Source organism: Lactuca saligna, chromosome 8 (genome assembly GCF_052625555.1).
Source record: "Lactuca saligna cultivar CGN05327 chromosome 8, ASM5262555v1, whole genome shotgun sequence".
Taxonomy (NCBI): Eukaryota; Viridiplantae; Streptophyta; class Magnoliopsida; order Asterales; family Asteraceae; genus Lactuca; species Lactuca saligna.
The window spans coordinates 124,097,927-124,115,894 of NC_136424.1; the positions used below are offsets into that span (position 1 = coordinate 124,097,927).

General features: G+C 45.6%; 1 non-coding gene across 1 annotated transcript; it reads left to right on the plus strand.

Moving 5' to 3' along the window:
* Positions 1–16,186: 16,186 nt before the first annotated feature.
* Positions 16,187–16,258, plus strand: TRNAN-AUU (transfer RNA asparagine (anticodon AUU)). Its single transcript has one exon. It is a non-coding gene; the product is annotated as a tRNA-Asn (tRNA).
* The last annotated feature ends 1,710 nt before the right edge of the window (positions 16,259–17,968 follow it).

A 17,968-nucleotide genomic window follows, 5' to 3' on the forward strand; every position in this document is an offset into this window, starting at 1 on the left:
CTTCGAATCCCAAAGCCTTTATCAGACAAGAATAGACAGAGAGGATCTAACACAACCCTTAACCTACACCAGATCACATACCCACCACGTGTCACCACCGATGTGCAAGGTAACGTAAATATCCATTCTTGTGCAACCCCTAGTCCGAACGATTCTCCCCCAATTGGATTCTACTGCACTCTTCCAACTACACAATTGATGGATTTCCAATCCCTCCCACACCCTTACCACCCAAAGCAGTCAACAACCTAATCTTACAAGAACTATCATCCTGATACTAGCCAGTCCTAACGAACATACATATTCCAAAAACTGGATGAATACTTCCCGAGATCTTAACGAGCTCAATGATCGCAATCACTTTCCACTACACCACAAGTCGTTGACAACATATCATATGACAACAAAAAAAATCTCAGCTATCGAAATGGGTATCCAACCAATTCAACGACCTACTTTCACTAGAGAAATTCCCATACGAACCTACAACTGACCACCCTTTGAAGGTATGAACTTGAAAACTGCATATCTTACACCCACGATCAAAACAATACCTCATTTCCTCCAAACCATGAAGAACTCTACATATCCTACATTCAAACTCGGCATGCCCACTTTATGGATTCCTTGAATTCTTCCTGATACCACCAAGGATCGAACCAGCTGTTGATCTTCCCCTACTTTAAGCTTGTTCTGACTATGGTCAATGCCTCCTACATTAAAATCTAAAACTGGATCACTCGAATATCCTCAAAACACAACTCTCGGTATGCAAAATAATATTTGAAGATTCTTAAATTATGATGTCCAGACCATCATGAGAAGAATTCTGATTTCTAGGTGGAGACTTAAATAAACCACACATAGCGTCTCCCTCCCTCCCTCTCTCTCTCTCTCATACACAAAAGTAATAATAAACACAATTAATAATAAGGGCGTGCAAGAAGTGAATACAATAGATACCTGCGGCATTGACTGGTGGAACTCAGATCCTTTATCCAATAACTGCAATGCTCAACTCCTCACCAAAGGAACCTCCACTTTGCCTTTACGATCATCATTAATCCTCAGATTGGCTATAGATGGTGCCCTCACTACTTCCCTAATCAACTCCGAACAATTAGCCTTGTTGTGTCCCACTTGGTTGCAGTGAAAACACATCAGAACTGATCCTCGATGGAAATCCCTATCGAAATGACCCATCTAACCGCAACTGAAACATCCCTTCCTTTCCTCCCGAAAACCTCCCACGTGGGTTTTCCCACACATGGCACAACAACCTCGACCTTTATGGCCTCCCAAACGTGAATCCTGAGTCTTGGGCCAGTTCGCTTGGCCCATTGTGGTCTAAATCGGCTCCGTCTTCCTCTTCCCGAGTTGCTCCAAATCAATCTCTCGCTCTTGGTCTCTAGTAATCACATCATTCAGGGTCTTTCACCTTGAAAAGCTCATTCAAGTCATCCCTCAACATATCATGATACCTCGCCTTCTTTATTTCCTCGTCTTCCACATACTGCGAAACCAACAAAGATCTCTCCCGAAATGGGGAAGCTCGCGCTACCATCTATTCCGCTGCGATCTCGGGCTAAAAGGACCCGATTCACTCTTCCCGCAACTACATAACTCAATGCGCACACGTCTCGATGCTCCTAAATAATCTTCATGACCCCTTCCTTGATCGTACCAAAAATCATATGAGTCTGCTCCAAAGTATCGCAAGTAATCTCCGACATGATGAACTCCCACATTCGCTCCTCCATCGACTCGATGCCAACACCAGAGCCTGAATCTTATCCTTCGTCACGAGTGATCATTGCTATATTGAAAAGAAATCATACTATAATCAGAACATACTCAAGGAATCGTCATCCCACAATATTCCTAGATTCTTCGTGACTCCCCTTTATTAGAGTATGGATCAAGTGCTTTTAGTCGTATGCACCCAATACTACTTTCAATATCTATCCATACCTTCCTCAAGAGTTATCCCGGATCCTGTAAGTCACATTCTCAAACCGGTATGTAAGTACTCACTAAACAGCACAACCAAACCCACTAAAACACTTCCTAGGCTCTCCTAGGTTCCTCATCCTCACCATGTTATCAGGTGCTGAAGAACTCCCACTAACGTTAGCTAACTACTTCATAAATACAATCACACGCAACAGAGCTTAGATAATCCTTTGAGTAAAAGACTCAACGCTACAATGGTTAAACTCAGAAAAGAGTTATGTAATAGGGTCAAATCCATCACTCTGAGATTATTTAACATTTACAGCATGCAACTTAACATATTCATGAAATAATTAGGTCACATTAATATGAGTCCCACAAACCACAAAGCATGCAACATTCGGGCCAGAAAATCTAACCAACACATCACCTAATTAAGCCAATCTATCCTAATCATCTGAAATCCATACAAGCATGCAATTCTAAAAGGTTAAGCAACAAACATACAAAGGCCCATCTCCTAGCATGAATTCCTAAGCAGATCCACAACCCTATTCTAACATGAAATTCTCATGACATATATCATAACAAACATGTATGGGTATTCTGGGAATCAATTACTTGGGCTTGGATGAATGCACACATTATACCCCTTCTTCTTTATTTTTTTTACAAAATTCAAATTCTTTCAAAAAAATTGTCAATTTATCATTATGTGTACAGACACACCTGAAAGGGTGCCCAAATCTCTCAAACCAAGGCGGATTCCGGAGGAACTACTTCGTTAGGATTGAGGAATTGCTGTGATTCTTCCTGAATAGCCTGGATTCTCCCGTCGAGAGTCTCTTTGAAAGTCTTACCTAAACTCTTCCGACTGAATATGATAAAGCCTATAAAACAACGAGCTACTATCATTTCTTCATTATAGATTGAAATCTTCTTCGAACTTGATGCACAAATAGATAGAATAGCAGCAAATAGCATCTTTCTAGCCTGCATATTTGTGGAACTCAATCTCATTTAGAAAGCCTTCTCTCTATCTTTCAGCAACTGAACGGGAAGTGGTTTAGGAAAGGACTTTAGAATCGGATGCGCTCGCCCAGCGAGAAAGCTTCAGACTGACTATCATCGCGCTTGAAGTCCACCCAAGAGAGTTCTTCGGCTTCTCGTGAGGCATAAGCTTTAAAGAAAAGAGCGATCAACACTAATCAAAATTGAATAATCAAAGAAAATTAGGTATAGGTTTGAACAGTTTTTTCAATCTTTTTCTTCCTATTCTAAGATAGCTTTCAACTGAGTGGCTACCCTTTTTGTCAGATACGGGTCAATAGCCCCGTTCAGACAACTAGGGTCCCCCTTAGATCCTCCAGCATTTCGCGGAGGCAATCATCCGGCTCATGAGGCAGATACAGATCCTCCATAATATGGGTGGCGGTCTGAGAGTGCAGCTCTATCATATCTGCCCTCTCATTCTTGCAGTTCTCTTTAACGGAAAAGCATCCGAAAAAACAGAACACTAACCTAATCTTGAAAGAAAAGTTTTACTTTTATCAACCCCTATTCCTGACTTGAACAGAAGCTTCAGCTACTTGAAGAGTGAAGAAGCAGCTACCATCTTTCAATGCAATACTAAGCCAACTAGCAACCTGAGCCTGTAGCCACCCGGTATTTTATAATAGCAACCAAGCCATCCGGCCTATATTTGAACGAAAATGCCGGGTGGCTCAGCGAGGAGAGGATAGGGTGCTCTCAGATTTGATAAGAAAGACAGGGCGAGTCATTTTTCATGTCGGAAAAAATACAAACCATGGGCTTGAGGCATCGGTTGTCTCGGTTCTAATCTGTATATCATCCAAGAACTCACTATTGAAATTCTGGCAACTTGTTCACTTCGTTCTATTATATAATGGATCATCCCTCATCAAGAACTCTCGCCAAATCACAAGTCTTCCTATTACGTTACGCCAGAATGCACAACCACCGTGGGCATTCATTCCTATGTCGGGGCCGGGGGCATGGCAGATGAACTTTACTTTCCACATGCATTCATCAGCGGCTGATCATGTAACGTCAAAGAAAAAGACCGCTTAATAAGATGCCTATTCGATATAATAGTCGAACGAGGTACGAACTAGTGCTAGCTCGGGCGCGGTAACAAAGGTCCTCGCAAACCTCATAGCGGAGAGGCGGCTTATTGCAACAATTTTAATCAGTAATCATCAATGCATAAGGGAACAACACGAAGCGATGATATGCTTCGCAAGCAAATGGGTCAATGACTAGATAGCCACAGTAAGATGGAAGGCCCGCACTAATGCCCTTAGAGTCGTCGGTCGAATTACCGATCAATTAGATTCTTGGATGAGCGGAACATTGAAACGACCCAAAAACACGACCCAAAAATTTTCGTTTTTCAATATAATCTGAACCGTAATATAAGTATCATAACATAAAACATACGCGATGTATCCCTAAAACGTAATAAAATATTGTGCGGAAAACTGTGTCATACAACATCAATCCATAACATCAAAAGACATCCCCAGGATAAAAGCTATGCTGTGGTGTGTGCGATGCTGTCACCCCGAGCTCTTCCCTTTGCTTGCGGAAGTACCTGAAACCAAACTGAAACTGTAAGCACGAAGCTTAGTGAGCTCCCCCAAAATACCACATACCATACAATAACATATAAACACATATTGGGCCTTGCCCACTGCATCGGGCCGAAGCCCGGAAATTGCATCGGACCGAAGTCCGGAACTGACTGGGACCTTGTCCCCTGCATCGGACCGAAGTCCGGAACTGACTGCATCGGACCAAAGTCCGGAACTGACTGGGACCTTGTCCCTGCATCGGACCGAAGTCCGGAACTAACTAGATCCGACCGAAGTCCGGAACTGACTGGGACCTTGTCCCCTGCATCGGACCGAAGTCCGGAACTAACTGCATCGGACCGAAGTCCGGAACTATCTGACTGAACATGGCATAGCATAACACATCAACTAGCAGAACACATATACGACATGCTACATCGGGCCGTGGCCCGGAACACATAGTACTTAACACATAAAACATAACACATAAATCCTATTCGAACCACGAAGGCATCGAACATACCAACTACTGCATCGGACCTAAATCCGGAAACTACTGCTAACTGAACGGGCCGGCATTATGGCCTTAGACCCGTTCCTATTGGAAGGAAACTCACCTCGTAAGCTGGCTGCTGAGTGTGTGGCTCGGGAAGCTAACGGCGGCTGCTCCTGAATCTCCTCGGCTACAAGTCCATAAACACACTTAATCAAATACTAAACACTGCGCTTGGGGTAAAATGACTCTTTTACCCTTGGTCAAAGTCAACTCTCCTTTGGGCTGCCTCGCCGAGTTGGGCCACCCAACTCGCCGAGTCCTACTATCACTTTTCACTTTTACTCACTGCTACTCGTCGAGTCTGGCACCGACTCGACGAGTACCCTCTTGATCCAAGAACTCAGACAATCTTCATCCGACTCGCCGAGTCGTATGAACAGACTCGACGAGTTGTTCTTGATCCCAAGAAGATTTCCTTGGACTCGCCGAGTTGTATGAACAAACTCGTCGAGTCCCTCCATCACTGAGTCTACTCTCAACTCGCTGAGTCCACTTCTTGACTCACCTCGTACACTCGACACTGATAAAACTGAAGGACTTGGGACTCGCGACCCGACTTGTCGAGTCGTTCTTCCGACTCGCCGAGTCGCCACCATGCAACTGATTTTTACTTGATTTTGTTTGAATCCAATGCATACAATTGATAGATCTGAGTCCAATAAGCTGTTTTACCACGTAAAGTTTCCAACTTTACGTGCACAACCTCATGAATAAGGGAAATAAGGCTAAAAGATGCATAAAATGGGTAGATCTATGGTTATCATGCAATATAACTCCAAAAAGACAGTAGATCTGGGCTCTACAACACCCCAACATTCAGATCCATAGATATTCCGACTTAATAAGACATTCATGCAAGTGTAAGGCTTGAAACAAGCACCAACTAGCTCTTAGGAGAGCCCTAATGGAAGTTTAAAGCATATAATAAGATGGAACTCCGAAAATACCTCAATAAACTCCGATTTGGCCTTGGATCTTTGCACTACAACCCTTCTCCTTGCTTCTTCCTTCTTCTCCTTCTTCACACCTTCACAAAATGGCACCAAAACACATATAAGCTCTTCAATGGAGGTTTGGGGCTCTATCACTGCGTTCTCAGGGTGAGGGAGGCAAGAATGGGGGCTATAAGGTGGTATAAATAGTGGGCAACCCGGGGATTTTAGGGTTTCACCCAGACAGATGGACTCGCCGAGTCGGGGATATGGACTCGTCGAGTCCCCGGCTCACGCGTGCCCTCAAACGCGACCCTACTCGGCGAGTCAGGCTAGAACTCGTCGAGTCCCTCTTGAAAAACTCACTATAATAACCAATAAATCAACATACCGGGAACGGGTCGTTACAATTCTCACCCACTTGTCTCAGACTTCGTCCTCGAAGTCTGCTATGGCTGGATCTGCAAATAACTCCGGGTAGTGCGCTCTCATCTCCCCCTCAGCCTCCCACGTCCATTCAGACCCCTTCCGGTGCTGCCACTGCACCTTTACTAGCTGAATTACCTTGTTCCTCAAGGTCTTGGTCTTCCATTCCAGAATCGCGACCGGCTTCTCGATATAATTTAGGCCGCTATCAACCTGAATGTCTTCTAAGGGAACGACTGCTGTCTCATCCACCAAACACTTCCTCAACTGCGACACGTGGAACGTGTTGTGTATCAGACTAAGCTCCTCAGGAAGATCTAACCGATAAGCAACCCGACCCACCCGGGCCAAAACCCTGAAAGGACCAATAAATCTAGGGCCCAACTTGCCCCTCTTCCGGAACCTGATGACACCTTTCCAAGGTGAGACTTTCAGAAGAACCATATCTCCCACCTGGAACTCCAAGTCCGAACGCCTCCTGTCGGCGTAGCTCTTCTGCCGACTCTGCGCAGTCTGCAGCCTACTACGGACCTGCTGGATCAATTCCGTCATCTTGAGCACCACTTCGGTGCTCCCTATGACTCGCTGACCGACCTCGCCCCAACAAATCGGGGTCCTGCACTTCCTGCCGTATAACATCTCAAAAGGAGGTCGATCAATGCTCGCATGATAATTGTTGCTATACGAGAATTCTGCTAACGGAAGATACGTATCCCAACTACCCCCAAAATCTAGAACACATGCCCTAAGCATGTCCTCGAGAGTCTGAATCGTCCTCTCGCTCTGCCCGTCAGTCTGAGGATGAAAAGCGGTGCTGAAATGGAGACGAGTACCCATCTCGTCGTGGAATCGCTTCCAGAATCTGGACGTTAAACGAACATCTCGGTCCGACACCACCGATACCGGCACTCCATGACGTGCCACAATCTCTCGCACATAGATATTGGCTAACTTTTCCGCCGATATACTCTCCTGAATCGGAATAAAATGGGCACTCTTCGTCAACCGATCCACTACTACCCATATCGAGTCCACCCCGCATGCGGTCCTGGGGAGTTTGGTGACAAAATCCATGGTGATGTCCTCCCATTTCCACACAGGAATGTCTAACGGCTGCATCTTTCCGTGAGGTCTCTGGTGCTCCGCCTTGACCTTCCGACAGGTCAAACATCTCTCCACATACCAAGCGACATCTCGCTTCATACAGGGCCACCAATAATCAGATCGAAGATCTCGATACATCTTCGTCGCTCCTGGGTGGATAGAAAACCGAGACTTATGAGCCTCGTCCATCAATACTTGCCGTACCCCACCCCAGTACGGTACCCATATCTTACCATGAAGTGTCAACAAACCCCGACTGTCGTAATCAAATGAAGCTACTCGGCCCACTATCCTTTCACACTTCTGCCTCTCCTCCTTGAGGCCCTCCATCTGAGCCTCCTTGATCCGCTCCAACAACGGAGTGCTCACTGTCATCCTCATACACAGATCTCTGATAGGGGCCGTCGACACCTTGCGGCTCAGGGCGTCGGCCACCACATTCGCCTTCCCTGGATGATAAAGGATCTCACAGTCATAGTCCTTCAGCACGTCTAACCATCTCCTTTGTCTCATGTTCAAACTCGGCTGATCCATAAGATATCGCAAACTCTTGTGATCCGTGTAAATAGTACAGCGGACCCCATAAAGGTAATGTCTCAAAATCTTGAGGGCAAACACAACCGCCCCCAGCTCCAAATCGTGGGTAGGATAATTAGCCTCGTGAGGCTTCAACTGTCTCGAGGCATAAGCTACTACGTGGCCTCGCTGCATCAATACTGCTCCCATACCTGTGATCGAAGCATCACAATAGACTACGAAATCCTCTACTCCCTCTGGCAAGGTAAGGATCGGAGCCTCGCACAATCTCTGCCTGAGAGTCTCGAACGCCGCCTGCTGCTCAGGCCCCCAATGAAAAACCACCAACTTCTTGGTTAGTCGGGTGAGCGGCACTGCTATCTTGGAGAAGTCCTGAATAAATCTCCGATAATACCCTGCCAACCCCAGGAAGCTCCGAATCTCAGATGGAGACCTCGGGACCTCCCACTGCATCACGGCCTCAATCTTGGCCGGATCTACCAAAATACCCTTCTGGTTGACGAGATGACCAAGAAACTGCACCCCGCGCAACCAGAACTCACACTTGGAGAACTTTGCAAAAAGTCTCTCCCTCCTCAAAGTCTCCAACACCTCCCGCAGGTGCTCCTCGTGCTGCCCCTGTGTCTTGGAATACACCAAGATGTCATCTATAAACACTATCACCGACCGATCCAACATCGGTCTGCACACGCGGTTCATGAGATCCATGAATGCGGCTGGGGCATTGGTGAGCCCAAATGGCATCACCACGAACTCATAGTGACCATACCGGGTCCTGAAAGCAGTCTTCTGTACATCCTCATCTCTAACCCTCATCTGATGATAACCGGAGCGTAGATCGATCTTGGAGAACCAAGACGCTCCCTGAAGCTGATCAAACAAGTCATCTATCCTCGGAAGTGGGTAACGGTTCTTCACCGTTACTTTGTTCAACTCCCGATAATCAATGCACATACGATGCGACCCATCCTTCTTCCTCACAAATAAGATCGGCGCTCCCCAAGGCGAACTGCTCGGCCGAATGAAACCCTTGTCTAACAGCTCCTGAAGCTGTGTAGACAACTCCTGCATCTTAGGGGGAGCAAGTCGATACGGTGCTTTGGCTATCGGAGCTGCACCAGGAACTAGGTCGATCCTGAACTCAACCTGCCTCTCTGGAGGTATCCCCGGCAAATCCTCGGGAAACACATCCGGGTAGTCACAAACAACAGGAACATCATCAATCGCCGTCTTGCCCTTCTCCCGGGCATCCAAGACGTAAGCTACAAAACCGGCGCAACCCTACTGAACATAGCGCCTCGCCCTCGCGGCGGAACAAAAGACCGGTCCTCGCTGGGGCCTCTCGCCCTGAATCACTATCTCTCCCCCACTGGGAGTGCGAACCCTCACTAGCTGTAGCTCACAATCAATCACCGCCCCATTGGGGCTCAGCCAATCCATGCCCACAATAACTTTATTCCCACGTAGGGGAATAGGAACCAGGTCCACTGAAAACTGCTCATCAAATATCTGAAGGGAACACCCTTTATGTACTCTACCGACCCTCACGGTCCTATCATCTGCTATCTCAACCTCTAGTGGACAATCCAGCTCCCCTGGAGCTCTGCTAAACCTCTTGCTAAGCGCAAGCGATACAAATGATCGGGTAGCCCCCGAATCGAACAATACCAAAGCAGGGATGCCGTTCACCGAGAACGACCCTAAATAAAACATATCATCAAGTAATATTCAAACGATATAATAACAATTAAAGATGAAGGAAAGATTCATACCCGTCACCACATCAGGAGTCGCTCGCGCCTCCTCTGCTGTCATCTGAAATGCCCTGCTCTTCGCCACCGGCGCATCAGCTCGGCCCTGCCGGCCATCCGTAATCCTCAAGGTGGCAGGGGCAGGAGCAACCACCTTCCCTGCTGCAGCTAAACTGGGACACTGGGACCTTTTATGTCCCCTCTGATTGCACTGAAAGCAAATCAGATCTGATGCTCTAACCGTAGTAGCAGGGGCCGTACAATCCCTACTCAAATGCCCAGTCTGACCGCACTTGTAGCAGCCGGAACTCCCTGCCTTGCACGCCCCCTCGTGCAATCTCCCACACTTGCCACACCGACCGTGGCTCTGCTGACCCCTAGACTTGTGATCTGAAACCTTGGGCTTTTTGCCCATCCCGCCTGAACCCGAAACCGCCTTCGGTTTCCTCTTCTTCTCCATCTCGAGATCAATCTCCCTCTCTCTGGCTCTAGCAATCATGTCGTCCAACGTTTTACAACTGGACCGGCTCACAAACATGCGAATGTCACTCCGCAGCATCTCATGATAACGGGCCTTCTTCATCTCCTCATCGGCTGCATACTGAGGAACAAGAAGGGCCTTCTCCCTGAACTTGGCGGTGATCTCCGCCACTGTCTCGGTAGTCTGGGTAAGATCCTGGAACTCCCTAGCTAACTGTTGCACCTCGATGACCGGTGCAAACTCCGCTCTGAACCTGGTAGAGAAATCAGCCCAGGTCATGGCATCCAGTGCCGCATCATCCCCGATGGCATGTCCGACCTCCTCCCACCAGTCTCGTGCCCTGTCCTTCAGAAAACAGGATGCTAATCTGACCTTGTCCCCCTCGGGACATCTGCTAGTGCGGAATGCGTTGGCCACATCCGCCAACCACCTGGTACTCGCTATGGGGTCCCGTGACCCATGATAGTCAGGAGCCCCGCATGCCCTGAACTCCCTGAACGTAAGTGTGCGCGACCCCATCACGGCCGCCATCTCGGCACGGAAAGTACTCAATCTCTCATCCATCAGCTCTAAAATACCCTCCTTGATCGAACCGAAGATCACAGGAGTCTACTCTAGTATGATGCGGGTAACCTCAGAAGAAAGGAACTCCCTAGTCTGCTCATCCATCTGCCCGGCCTCCGGGCCTGATCCCGATCCTGATCCCCCTCCGGCATCTGAACTGCCGGCTGCTGGCCTCAGACGCAAAACTACCATTCTGAAACATATCATAACAACATCAGAACACTGAAATATCTCAAGGGATCATGATACTACTACTCGCTTCCTGGTCTTGTCTTGGCCTTCCTTAATTCGAGTACGGATCCTCTGCTTTCAGTAGTATGGGCCCCTACTACCTTCCACATCTATCCGTACTTTCCTCAAGAACTCCCTTGACTCCACCAAGTCACTTCTACTACTGCCATTCTTTGCTACTCTCATCCTAGGCTTGCCCTAGGGAAACTTCAAGCTCAACGCGACTGGTCCTCAGCTGCTGTAGGTCTCCTCATAATGCCAGTTAGCCACCACCTAAACACCATCACATGTGATGAGGATCAGATAATCCTTCAAGTAAAAGATCCGTCCCTACAACGGTTGGACTCAAACAAGAGCTGCGCAGTAGAGCCAGTTCCAGTACTCTGGGATTATTCAAACCTGATCACATGTGGTGTGACGTGTTCACCTAATGGCTAACTCCCACTACTCAGAACCCCACTAAGCACGAAGCAAGCAGCATTCGGACATGGGAAATAGACTCAGGCAAAACTATTCTTATAACAAGAAACTGCACTAGCATAGGATGCTAAGCTCATACTATCAGGCATAACCTAAACAGGCTATCCTACTGTTGTCTACTCAATTCTAGCATGCAACACTCATAAAGCTGTAACACATAAGCAGGCACATAAGGCATTCTCCTAGATCCTTAGCCCTATACTAGCATGCTGTTCTACTGAAACTGAAACTGAACAAATAACTTGTATGGGTAATTTGGGAGTACTTACTTGAGCTCGGCTGACCGCATGCACACACCTCTATCTTGTTAAAAACAATTCTTTCTTTCCAAGTGCATCGGACCGAAGTCCGGAACTGACTGCATCGGACCGAAGTCCGGAACTGATTGGGACCTTGTCCCCTGCATCGGACCGAAGTCCGGAACTAACTGCATCGGACCGAAGTCCGGAACTGACTGGGACCTTGTCCCCTGCATCGGACCGAAGTCCGGAACTAACTGCATCGGACCGAAGTCCGGAACTGTCTGACTGAACATGGCATAACATAACACATCAACTAGCAGAACACATATACGACATGCTACATCGGGCCGTGGCCCGGAACACATAGTACTTGACACATAAAACATAACACATAAATCCTGTTCGAACCACGAAGGCATCGAACATACCAACTACTGCATCGGACCTAAATCCGGAAACTACTGCTAACTGAACGGGCCGGCATTGTGGCCTTAGACCCGTTCCTACTGGAAGGAAACTCACCTCGTAAGCTGGCTGCTGAGTGTGTGGCTCGGGAAGCTAACGGCGGCTGCTCCTGAATCTCCTCGGCTACAAGTCCATAAACACACTTAATCAAATACTAAACACTGCGCTTGGGGTAAAATGACTCTTTTACCCTTGGTCAAAGTCAACTCTCCTTTGGGCTGACTCGCCGAGTTGGGCCACCCAACTCGCCGAGTCCTACTCTCACTTTTCACTTTTACTCACTGCTACTCGTCGAGTCTGGCACCGACTCGACGAGTACCCTCTTGATCCAAGAACTCAGACAATCTTCATCCGACTCGCCGAGTCGTATGAACAGACTCGACGAGTTGTTCTTGATCCCAAGAAGATTGCCTTGGACTCGCCGAGTTGTATGAACAAACTCGTCGAGTCCCTCCATCACTGAGTCTACTCTCAACTCGCTGAGTCCACTTCCTGACTCACCTCGTACACTCGACACTGATAAAACTGAAGGACTCGGGACTCGCGACCCGACTCGTCGAGTCGTTCTTCCGACTCGCCGAGTCGCCGCCATGCAACTGATTTTTACTTGATTTTGTTTGAATCCAATGCATACAATTGATAGATCTGAGTCCAATAAGCTATTTTACCACGTAAAGTTTCCAACTTTACGTGCACAACCTCATGAATAAGGGAAATAAGGCTAAAAGATGCATAAAATGGGTAGATCTATGGTTATCATGCAATATAACTCCAAAAAGACAGTAGATATGGGCTCTACAACACCCCAACATTCAGATCCATAGATATTTCGACTTAATAAGACATTCATGCAAGTGTAAGGCTTGAAACAAGCACCAACTAGCTCTTAGGAGAGCCCTAATGGAAGTTTAAAGCATATAATAAGATGGAACTCCGAAAATACCTCAATAAACTCTGATTTGGCCTTGGATCTTTGCACTACAACCCTTCTCCTTGCTTCTTCCTTCTTCTCCTTCTTCACACCTTCACAAAATGGCACCAAAACACATATAAGCTCTTCAATGGAGGTTTGGGGCTCTATCACTGCGTTCTCAGGGTGAGGGAGGCGAGAATGGGGGCTATAAGGTGGTATAAATAGTGGGCAACCCGGGGATTTTAGGGTTTCACCCAGACAGATGGACTCGCCGAGTCGGGGATATGGACTCGTCGAGTCCCCGGCTCACGCGTGCCCTCAGACGCGACCCTACTCGGCGAGTCAGGCTAGAACTCGCCGAGTCCCTCTTGAAAAACTCACTATAATAACCAATAAATCAACATACCGGGAACGGGTCGTTACAAACATCTTTGAGACAAATCATCTCCACTCGGGTACATAGCTTCATCCAAACCATGGATCCACGAATTGTTGCCTCGCTCGAGAAAAGAGATTCGTAGTTGCGAGTTCTGGGCCGATGAGCGATATGTAATCCTAGGATTAGAACTATGCTTTACTACTTCCATATAGTAGTTAGATCTTTTCTATTTTTTATATTTTAGGTCTTTTGGCTAGTCTTCATTTCCCTTTCTTCTCTTTTTTCAATATGGATAGCAAGAGGCCTACATGGAAGGAAGGAAAGATGGAAGGAGAGAAGGACTGAACGACAAAAGGAAAGACCTCTTTGTTTGCCTTGGAATGAATTGGTTTTTTCAACTGCTGAATAGGTTTCGAGGCTTAACTTAAGTAAGTCTTCAGTACGCTTTTAGTATCCGGATCGATAGAGACTGATCCCTTTCTACATACATAGCCCCACCCCACCAGATACATACATACTTTTTATCCTTTCTCCCATAAAGCTTCCTTTCCTGAATCTTAGCTCTTATCTTTCTTATTTATTCTCACTACTCTCACTTTAGAAACCGGGCCTGGAGAATTCAACCTTAATGTACCCGGGTAGTACGCCTGGAACAAGAATGTTCGTCGTACAATTTCGGCGATTACAAAAAGAAAGGAGTATATCCCTCTCCCTTAGTGTCTTTCCACTTCCGTCGTTCAGGAACAAACACTTCGCTTAATTCTTTTGAATCCCGGCCCACTTTTTCCCCACTAACTAATTACGTTACGACCACTGAACAAACTTGGTTGACGAACATAGTTTGTGCGCTGCTAATGTAGCGGCTTGTCGAGCATTTGACAAACTCACACCATCCATTTCAAATGGGATTTGTCCTATGGACAAACGAGCAATCCAACCCGTAGGATTTCCTTTTCCTTTTCCCATTCTGACTTCTGTAGGTTCCCCGGTAATAGGGAGATCTGCGAGAACTCTTACCCATATCTTACCATTTCTTCGGAATTGTCCGCTCATAGTACAATGGAATTGCCCAATTATAGCTCGACGCGCTGCTTCAATGGCTCGATATGAAAGAGGATAAAATTCTAAGATGTCCCTTGCATTATTACAACCTTCTTTTTTGATGTCAAAGACCAGAAGCTACGCGAAAATTTTCATTGGATCAAGGAATACGAGAATTTCCACCTTGTTGAAGGTCTAGTGGTGCTACCCAAAGACTTAAATGAATAGCCATCACTGTTAAGAACAACCGAGATCCAATGAAAATTTTCGCGTAGCTTCTAAAAGGTGGTTTGCTGCTGTCCCTGGCATTGGAAAGACCTGACAAAGAATCCTTATATCGGGAAATGTGCTATATGGAGGTTTTTTTTATGATTGTTGACGTACTGACTCATGCTCAGGATCCGCTTAGAGTTCCTTAATGCATTTGTTAAAATGGGTCCTAATAGAATTTTTTATGACAAAATAAAAAATTCTATATATGATTGGTCATATAATCGGGGTTACATAGATGCCTTTTATGGAAGATTCTTAACTGCGGGGATTAGAAAATTGGCCAATTTTGCTCATTTTTTTGATAGACGAATAATTGATGCAATTCCAAATGGAGTTGGTCTTATGAGTTTCTTTGGAGCAGAGGTTATTAAATTAGTAGGGGGTGGGCGTATTTCTTCTTATCTGTTCTTTTATTTTTCTTATGTAGCAATTTTTTTTATTAATTTACTATTTTTTCAATGTTTGAATCTTGTTGACTAATCTCGCTAACATTGAACTTGGTAAAATGAAATGATTGAATAATTGAAAAATGAGATTATTTAGGAATACACATTGAATGCTGAGATTACGCATTGAATTTCTGTTAGTAGATCCATAATCAAAGAAGTGTTTGTGAGTATTGCAGAAGAAATGAAACAAAAGATACGGTAGAGCTAGGAAAGTTATTGTATGAGGTCTACCCAGTGCTAGATGCAGAGGCGCATAATAGATCGATATGAACATTATGAGCTGTCCCGTAATAAAACCAGTTGTTGCTGATACCTTCTTCTCGGTTCCTTCTTCTCCTTCTTCCATAATGTGAGCTCGGAGAAGGAAGAGATAGGAGGGCCCTATGGAGAATGTGGTCAGAAATCCATAATAGAGTCCGACCACAACGACCGAATTGAATATCTTCATGCATAAGGATACTAGATTACCTAGTAGAAAAGATTTCAAAATCATCACAAACCTCCCTTTTTCTTTTCTATTGCAATTTATGGATTATTATATGATGATTTTGAAACTTTCCATATATAGAAATAGAAAGAGATAGACTAGAAATGACATCTGTTATGTTAATGACACTAAAAGGATATTAAATGAATGGAATTGGGATATGGATGGAATATAATGAAATAGAGCCACTTTGGGGTTCCCTATGAAATGAGGCATGGAAGGGAGCCACTACAAAGAAGTTCCGGGAGTTACGAAGGAAGCTTCGAGCTCATATTGGTCATGGGTTGAGAACGGGAATGGAACTCTATGAGATCGAATCTCCCGTTGTTCCTTAGTAGCTCAGTGGTAGAGCGGTCGGCTATTAACCGATTGGTCGTAGGTTCGAATCCTACTTGAGGAGATTTGAAAATCACCGTCAACACCTCGGTGTAGGCCCGGGATACTCCTTTGTTCCATAGCCCTGGGGCTATTTACAACTATCCAATTAATAATTCTCAGATGTACTAGTACTAGCAGTGCATCAAAGATGCAGTCATCGATTCTCCCGAGAGGCTACAATTGCCGCGAGCAAACATATTAATGACGGAGTGACTCTCGGGGATAGGCACGACTGAACAGACTCAAATGCATAAGTATACTTTAGGAGTTCCTATGGAAAGACAATAAGGCGTCAACAGTGCCGTCTAGCGCCTTTTAGGCTTAGTCACGTCTCCCCAGATAAGGAAGCAAAGCCATAGCACGAGAGAGAATGCGTTCCTTCGTCGTTTTATTTCGAGGAAGCGCTCAAGTCGAGACTATTATATGTCAATAGAGAAAGCGGATTCAGAAAGAAAGCGAGTCCTTTTAGTCTGTAATCTTGTAAAAGAGGGTTTCAACTAGACTACGGGTTGTGAAATCCCATTGTATTCGAGGAGTCAAGGATTTGTTGGGAATTCCGGATCGAAGAAAAGGGAGATCAAAATATGGTGCAGAAAAACCAAAATAGAGATGAATGGAAGATGCCTCTGGAACTCTTTTTTCTCCAATTTAAAGTATGAAGTTACTGGCTCTAAGAAGGCAATTGCACCTTAGCCTACCGATGTCTAGAATAGCACGATAGAGGCCCTAATGAATGGTGCTAATTCCCATGTTCCTTCTAGTCTCGTTTGGTTTCGAGAGCCTCCCCCTCCCCGTCCCTTACTCGTCTTTTGCGTCATCCTTTCATTTTTTTCCGTATGCCGGGGAAAATGCCTCACCTTTCTACATGAATTATTAGAAGAATTTCCGTCTCTATAAAACAGAAGGAAAAGCCCGGGTGGAAGCACAAACTAAAGGAGAGAGGAAAAGTCGAAAGGGGGGAAGAAGTCTAGTGCTAGTTCTTACTGAAATTTCTTGATTTTATCTAACTTTCATTTTTGAGTGGTTTCTTTGTTCTCTTATTTGGATTGAAAGAAAGAAAAAAATTCCCTTTCTTTCTCTTCTTTTTTTTCCTTCGACGAATTGAAGCTATGACCAATGGCCCCCTAGCTGAATAGGCGTAAGAAAGCTACCTGAAAAAAGGCAAGGTGCACCTTGGATTGAACTTGACGAATTGCGTTTTGCCAGATATATTTTTTTAGAAAGATTCCCATTAAAAAATAGAAAGAATCAAAATAGAAACTAAATACTAAATCAAGGTGCATACGCGGGAAGGGGGCCTTACTACTTCTTCATTCAGGGGGGGGGGGGAGACTAGCCTCATGACTTCCCACTAGGCGAGAGGTGCACCTAACCCACCTACCCACTCATCAATCACGGTGTTCAGCTGACTTGCACTGGTAGACCTCTATTGTATTGGAATTAGGCGCCCATCTTTTGACTGTTGTCAACTAATCTCTTCAATGTTAGATTCTACTCTATGTTAGAACATTTCTGTGAATGCTATTCTGATCTAAGTGGTCTTATTATGTGTCCCGTGCTAGGAAGCATTACTCCTCTTTTCATTCCAAATTCAAGAATACAACCGATACGATTGATTGGTCTGTGCGCCTCTCTTATTACTTTTTTGTATTCCCCTGTTCTTCGGATACAATTCGATCCTTCTACGGCCAAATCTCAATTTGTGGAAAGCCTTCGATGGCTTCCTTATGAA